Source organism: Lissotriton helveticus, chromosome 10 (assembly GCF_964261635.1).
Source record: "Lissotriton helveticus chromosome 10, aLisHel1.1, whole genome shotgun sequence".
Classification (NCBI taxonomy): Eukaryota; Metazoa; Chordata; class Amphibia; order Caudata; family Salamandridae; genus Lissotriton; species Lissotriton helveticus.
Window position 1 is genome coordinate 50,074,354 of NC_136071.1, and position 7,860 is coordinate 50,082,213.

The 7,860-nt window shown below is 41.4% G+C and overlaps 1 pseudogene; it reads right to left on the reverse strand.

The window, feature by feature from the left end:
* Nucleotides 1-4,090: 4,090 nt before the first annotated feature.
* LOC144785342 (olfactory receptor 1E16-like) lies at nt 4,091-4,658 on the reverse strand (annotated as a pseudogene).
* Nucleotides 4,659-7,860: the final 3,202 nt, after the last annotated feature.

Genomic DNA, 7,860 nt, shown 5'->3' on the forward strand with positions numbered 1-7,860 from the left:
TTGTGAAGTCATGGAAAGCAGTGCGAAGAACACTGCAACTCATACAGCCTGATTCATCAAGCCGAAATCGGCTCGCAAAGGGCCAGATTCTGAGAATCTGGCCCTTTGCGAGCGCTATATTTGCATTTGGGATTCATCATCCCAAATGCAAAAATCGGTAATAGCGATTTCGCTATTTTGCGAGGAATTACATTTAAGGAATCTCTATTTGAGATTCCTTAAATGCAATTCATCATCCATTTAAAAATTGCGGATTCGCAATTTCGGCCCGCTATTTACCGCGAGGTCAAACCTCGTGGTAAATGGCGAAATCTTAGAAAAATGCTTTTAAAAGCATTTTTCTAAGTTGCATGTTGCACACACACATGTCCTTTGGACATGTGTGTGCGCAACACCTGTTTCAATTTGCATTTAAGGGGTGCTACAGGGTGTCCTTTGGACACCCCTGGCACCCTTTAAATCGCTATCTTATTTGCGATTAGCTAATTGCTAATCGCAAATAAGGAATACTCCCCATTCATTCCTATGGGCCTTTTGGCCCATAGGAATGAAGGGGGAGTTATTCCTTATTTGCGATTAGCAATTTGCTAATCGCAAATAAAGAATGTGTAGGAATCGCATTTCTTTATGCAATTCCTACATGAATCCCGTTTTGCAAGTCCTTAATAGCGATTCGTTATGAATCGCTATTAGGGGCTCGCAAAACGGGAGATTGATGAATCAGGCTGAATGTCTCGTACTCTTGTTCGCATGAGCTGTCGCAAGTTGTCAATCTCAGGGCTACAAAAGTAGGAATGGTACAAACTGATCGAACTTAACAAGATCATGTTTAATTTGCCAGCCTTGTCTCTAATTCAAGGAGAATGGCACAGGGCGGCTGAACATTTGACTGAATCTAAATGTTTGGCATTGCACTACCCAGGCGCGCAATGCCCAATGGAGTCAAAGGGCTTCAGCCCCCCTCCGCCCCCCGCCCCATACCTCATATGTGTCAGCCCGGCTGAGGCAGGTTCCCGGGCGCGCACACAGCTGCACCTGAGTACTTCACAGGTCTTCAAAAGACCATTTATATGCTAAATGAAGCTTTGTTGTATTTCACCTCGTCAGCGCCCCTGCATCTCCACTCTGAATATCGCTGCCCATAGAACAAAGTCTCTTGCAGTTCGCACTGCTGCAACAGGCAGTGTTTGCGGACACTCTTTAGAAAAAAACTTATAAAAACAGGTACACGTCTGCAAGGTCTGCGGGCCGCCAAGGAAGGCTTGCCGGTCCGCTGGCGGCCCGCGGGCCGTACTATGAGTACCCCTGCCATAGTTGAACAGCCATGCTCTTGTGAAAACACAAACACCCAGGGGCATATTTATCAATCTTTCATGCAGCACAGTGCAGAAAGCCTCTTTGCTGTTCTTGCCTACACCAAAACGAAAGGGCAGGACTGCACCGTATATGACATTATACGGTGCATTCCTGTCCTTCCCTAACACCGGCACACTTTTGGCTGCCAAGCACCAATGCAGGTTCTCTTGCTGCATGGTGCAAGGGTGTCTGCGTTAAACAGGGGATTGGTTTTTGCGCAGGAAGGGACAGCTTCCTGAACAAAACAATCCTTAGAGGCTTTTACCTATTTCTAAATGTGCTGTGGAATGCAGAACACTTAGAAATGTGGAACAATGAGTGAAAAAAGATGTTTCTCCTTGTTGCACCTCTCCCGGGGAGGGGTACCATTTTGTTGCATTACCAAGTTTACTAATTTATTTATTTATTTAAAGTTTTCTATAGCGCGAACAAGACCTTTGAGTATCAGAGCACTTCACATGACAATAGAATATGAAATTACAGTAGAGATGTTCTATAGGTGTCCTTCCTCTCGTGCTAGATGAAAGGAAGTAAGAAGAAGTAAAATAGGTAATGTACAATACAAGAACAACAACGAATATACAAAGAACTGAGGTAGGATCGGTAATAATTATATTCTCCTGCATGATAATGTTTTAATGACTTTTTCATAGTTCCTTGTGTTTATTAGGCCCAGGATTAGTATCATGTCGACCGCTCGTATCAATATAGAATTGGCGATTTCCTAGTTTCTTCCCGTATGTTGTAGAGTAGCCCTCTCTAATTCGGGCTTAGATGATGACCTGTTTATTTATGGAAGGAACTTGCTCATGAAGAAGATCTTTGCTTCCCTCTTAAATGTTGCGGTGTTTGGAATTTTTCTAATGATCGGAGGGATAGAGTTCCAAATTCTGGAGGCCGCTCCGGAAAAAGCTCTGTCGTAGGTTTTCTTCTTCTTGAAGATGGCTGGTCTCAGCATCAGCTCCTTGGCCTTTCTGGCCCGTCTGTTTCTTCCCGATATTTCAATTTTCTGAGCTAGGTATGTTAATGTTAGTAAATCTGGGAATGTGCCAAAATACATGGGTTGATGCGTGGGGACCCCTAACCAACACAGACCACTGCAGTGCAGTGACTTGTGCTGCCTCGAGTTACTCCAGATTTACCAAGACACTCAGGCCCGAGCAAGATGTCTTTGTGTGACTTGGTAAATCTCACTTAAGGCTTGCTTTGCCCTTGCATTACCCTGCGTGACGCATTGGAAATACAAGCCTGTGATAAATCTTAGCCTTAATTGTGGGACGTACAGGCAAGAAAAAAGTGTTTTCGCTGCATCCTACCTTTCCCTACAGCAAGTTTAGAGCCTTGAATAATAGTTAATTTAAAGCAAAACAATATCACCTAAATGCTTACTTCCAAATGACACACATTTTGAGTTATTAATGTTCCCAAGCAACTCCCATCACATACTTGAAGTTGTGTTCAATAAGTTTATTAAGTTTAAAAAGTATATTAAGTAGATAAATACAATACATAGTGATACAATTGAAATCCATAGACATAGTAATTATGATTGAATCAAATACAAATAATTCCCGCAATCAATATAAAGGTAGAATATAAGAAACTCATTAGGGGAATATCAGTGAGCCAAAGTATCCGTAAACGGTATCACTATTATGAATGAGAGAAGTAAAAAAGAGAGAAAAAGAGGATAAGAAGAAAGAAGAAGAAAAAGTAGAAAAGGAGATAGCAAGAAGAAGCAAAAAAAGAGAAAGGGAGGGGAAGGGGAGGATCCACTGCAGTACTACAAACACACACTACACAAATTACAAACAGCAATCAAGTAGAGGACACAAAAGGATACTGGGCAACCAAACCCTTCGAAGCCAAATCCATATAAGCGTCCAGAGCTTTCCAAACATTACTTTATATCGTAGGGGAAAGATGAGCCACATCGACTGAAATGTGCGCACTGCGCAAAAAAGAAACCCAAGCCCACCATGTATGATATGATACGTAAGAAAAAGACTTCCATTCCATAAGGATTACCTTAACAGCAACTGTCAATACACATACTTGAAGTTGTGACTGGAATCTCTGCCATATTAAAGAACAGGAACATTTACTAATTTGAGAGTGAGTTGCAATGTTGAATTTACAAAACCAAAATCCTAATGTCCTTGGCCCTAGAGAGATAGCTGCAGAATGTAATCAATGCTCATCAGGACTGTTTACTTCTGTTCATGGCACTGCTAATGTGACATCTGTGGCCAGGGTTTGCAAGGACAGGTCCAGGGCTAATAAGATGGACCCCAGTGGTAGCTGCTACTACCTCTAACTAACCCTATACAAGGCTCGTGGTTACCTGATTTCAACCATTGTTCCAATTTCCTTCAAAAGAACACCGACATACCTAGATCATTATGAATATAAAATTCAACTGAGAATTAAAATGGTTATTTTTCCAGAATGTTCTTAAACTAACAATATACAGTTGTAACTTTCACAAAGAACATTTCAAAAAATGCAAATAACCTGAAAGTTTTTTCTTGAATATTGGCAGTGTGACTTCATCTTCAGATACATACTTCTGTTTGGATTGACTTTTGAAACACATAGATAATTGGTGGCCCCAGTATAAATGAATGTACATTTTTGTAAGTACGGAAAATATACATTTTAGATTCCTTTTCAGGGTACAACCCTTTGTTTTGATGGAATGTCTTCTATCAAGATACTGGACACATCATCTTTCTTACACAGATGTTTTTCTGAATACATTTATGAGCACTCCTTTAATGTCATTGTTTCTCAGACTGAGATGAAGGGGTTCAACATGGGTGTCACAGTGCTGTACACCTCACCCACCACCCACGCTGAGTCTAGCGCATTGACTGAGAATGGGCTGAAGTACACTAATAAGATGGTCCCAAAGAAGTCACCTCAGTGAGTCGGGAGGATCGGGTGAAAAAGGCCTACAGTCTCCCCTCTGCTGACTGGATCTGTGGAATAGTATAGATGATGGATACATAGGAGGTGATGGTGAACACAAAGGGGCTCATGCAGATGGGGGTATCCTAAGTGAAGAGCAGCCATTCATAAGAGGTGGTGTCGGATCAGACCAGTTTGAGAAGAGGCGGAAAGTCACAGAAGGAACAGCAGATGAGATTAAAACCACAGAGGTCAAAACTGGACACCTTGCTGATGTACTGCAAAGAATGGGAGGACACAAAGAACCAGGAACCACACACCAAACATACAAACAGGTGCTTGGACATCACAGAGTGTAGGTGTAATGGAGTGGTGACAGATGGCAGCAACATGGTCAAAAGGTGCATTTCAATGGAGGCTGTGCAAAAGTGTTGCATGTGATTCAATAGAAAAACAATTTCATGGAATACCATTATTGAGAAACCTTTTCATCTAAAGAGGGTAATCGAAATTTGCAAGATGAATGGCAATTATCTTTTCAGTGAAACCAATTCATAGAATGTCTTTTTTTACTGAAATTGACTATTGCATGACTATTTTAAGATGCAAGTGTAATTTAGTTGGTACAGATATTATTTTCTGAAGTTTTTTTGTCAAAGTTATTTCTTTCACTGCTTTACTTTATGGGACATTATTTTAGTTTCATATCTTTTACATTGTCAAACAATTACTTTAAATGCTTTTAATTCGATGACCCTTCACCACTCCTAAACACCAACCATACTTGTCCCCGAAAAGCCCTCACCACCCCTAAACAACATACATCTCTGACCTGAAAAACCATCACTACCTCTAAGCAACACCCATTCCAGAACCCTCTATACCCCTAATTACCCCCAAACAGCACTAACCCTGAGCCCTAAAAAGCCTTTCTACCCCTGAACCCCCACAAACCTAAACCCTAAAAAACCCTTTCTACATTTAAATTCCACCTATCCCTGAACCATTAAAACACCTCACCATCCTAAACTTCACTCATCCCTGAATCCTAAAATACCTTCACCACCCTTAAACTCTATCCATTACTAGAATCTAAAAAACCCTCACAGCCTGAACCCAGCACATTCTTGAACCCTAAAAAACCTTAACGCCCCACACTCCACCCATCCCTGAACCATAAAAACCCTCACTAACTCTAAACTTCACCCAACTCTGAACTTCACCAGCTTCTTAACCCTAAAAACAACCTATTGGGCTAGAGTTTCACCCAGCCCTTACCTCTGAAAACCACTTGTCATCCCTGAACATCACCCAAACCTGAACCCAAAAAACACTCACCACGCCTAAACTCCTCCCCACTTTAATGTAATTATGGATTTTCCTTAAAATTATCTTTCCGTTAAAATGTTTCATTACATTTTTTATTATTTTGTATTTTCTTAAAACTGTCTTTTCTTAAAATTGTTGTTCCATAATTTGGTTTCCTCCAATTCAGTTTCTCTGTTTTTGTTTTTCCAATAATTCATACATCAGTGCAAAAGAAGGCATCTACCTGGGCCATTCGTACATTGAAGGGGATAGTCCTTACTTCTGACAGCATCTTCTGCAACATTTTTGGAACAATGGCAGAAGTAAAGCAAATGTCCAAAAATGGCAGGTTGCTCAGGAAGAAGTGATAGAGCAAGATTTCGCATCGCGACTTGCTCGATTCATGAACCTCGAAACCGTTGTAACCTCGTAACAAATTGTACGTTTTACTAATATCTTTTATTTCCGATATATATGTATGATAGAGAAGCTTGCTTATGTGTTTTATTAATACGAATAACTTTTGTAATTCTAAAATGGCCGCTGCTTGACTTTCTTCTTCTGCGCATGCGTCAGTCACACTCACGTGACTCCGTGTAGAGATAGTTTTGGAGGGAAAGGGTGCGCATGCGTAATAAGCAATAAGATGGCTATAACGTGGTGAAGCTTTGTGCTGCTGCTCTTGTGAAATTGTTCGTTGCACTTACCAATAATGCATAGTATATTTTTATAATGATAAACCTGAAATGTGAAATCATGACATGTAATACATTCATTTATTTTTATGTACTAATTTGTTTTCGCTTACTTTTCATGTATCTTCGGCACTGAGGGGGAAATGGGGATGGGGAGTCCATCTTGGAGGGCAGATCGGCGCATGAGCAGATGCAGTGAAACGGCATTGAAACCAAGCCAAAGAAGGTTGTTGGCAGAGCCTGCCTGGGAACGTGCACCTTCACCCAGCCAGAAGCATCTAGATTATGCTATATTGTAATACATTGTATACATTTTCATTGTATTCCGTGCGACTTCTCGTGGGAACCCCAATCTTGCTAGGCGGCACCTTAGGATGCAAATTAGGCCTTAGAATAGTCTGTTCTGATTGGTGTGTTAACCAAAGCCTACCTTAGGACCAATCCAAATTGGGGATTCTGACATTTTGCAACATTTGGGGGGTGGTACCCTGTCCTAAAACAGTATAACTAGCCTAGGTTTAACTAGGGAAATTGTCCGACTTGTCTGAATAGCTGACCTGTCACTGACCCAACGCACTCAATAGGTGACTTGATACAGAGGTGCTGCGGAGCTCTCTGTCCGAAATCTGACCATAGACTCTGAAGGTTTTACTGAACCTTAAGTGCTGGCGGAGCACTTTTTCTGGGAATTCGCTGACCCAATCGGGGTCCTGATCGATAGCTGCAGTGAGGGTGGAGCGCAGGCGTTGCTTCCAAACTGCGGGTGCTGGTCGTATCCTGGTGGTCCTGTCCTGATCCGAATCTGGGTTTCCTGTCCTGTCCTGGGGGTCCATTCTGCACCTGCTGTCCCACTGAGGGTTATCGTTCCTTGAGGGTTTTTCCTGTCCTTAACTGACCCATGGCCAGGGTTGGTTTTCACACCAGTCTAGGTAAATATCGCTCTGAGTTCTTAAACTGCACCTTTCTATTTTATCTGTCTTTGCTTCAATAAAGACATACCTTTGCACGTGAATAATTTTCCATGCTTTCTCCTGCAACCATTGCATTTCATAAAGTCATTTGCATTTGATTTCATAGCGTGTTCCTATGTTACCCTACCTTTTAGAAATCATTTTCTGTATTGCAGTTTGCAACTTCCTGATATGGTCTTGGTTTTTCTCTCGTAAAACTGACTAAAGTAACTCAGATTTATAGCGTGTTCACTTTGCCCTTATCTTAGTTTTCCTCTCACTTAGCGGGTTCCCTGTCGCACTAGTATTCTTTTGATAAAGCTGTATGACTGCCTTTTACTTGAATTTAAGATAAACTTTCAAAACTTCCAGTTGTCCGTGGTCATTTTATGAAAAGTAAAGATATATGGTGAATAGTATATTTTGCTGCCTTTCCTTTTACAGCCAGCTCCCTGACCCATCGTGGTCATAGGTACCGATAACGGTGGATGGTAAGTTGGGTACACTGGAAAATCGAAAGGGAAACTCACAATTATTGATAGTAGATTGTGTGGTCACCTGATCAATGTATATGATAAAGTAAAGTATATGGGCCCGAAGCCAGAAGTGGCGACATTATTGGTCAGGTGACCCGCGATCTC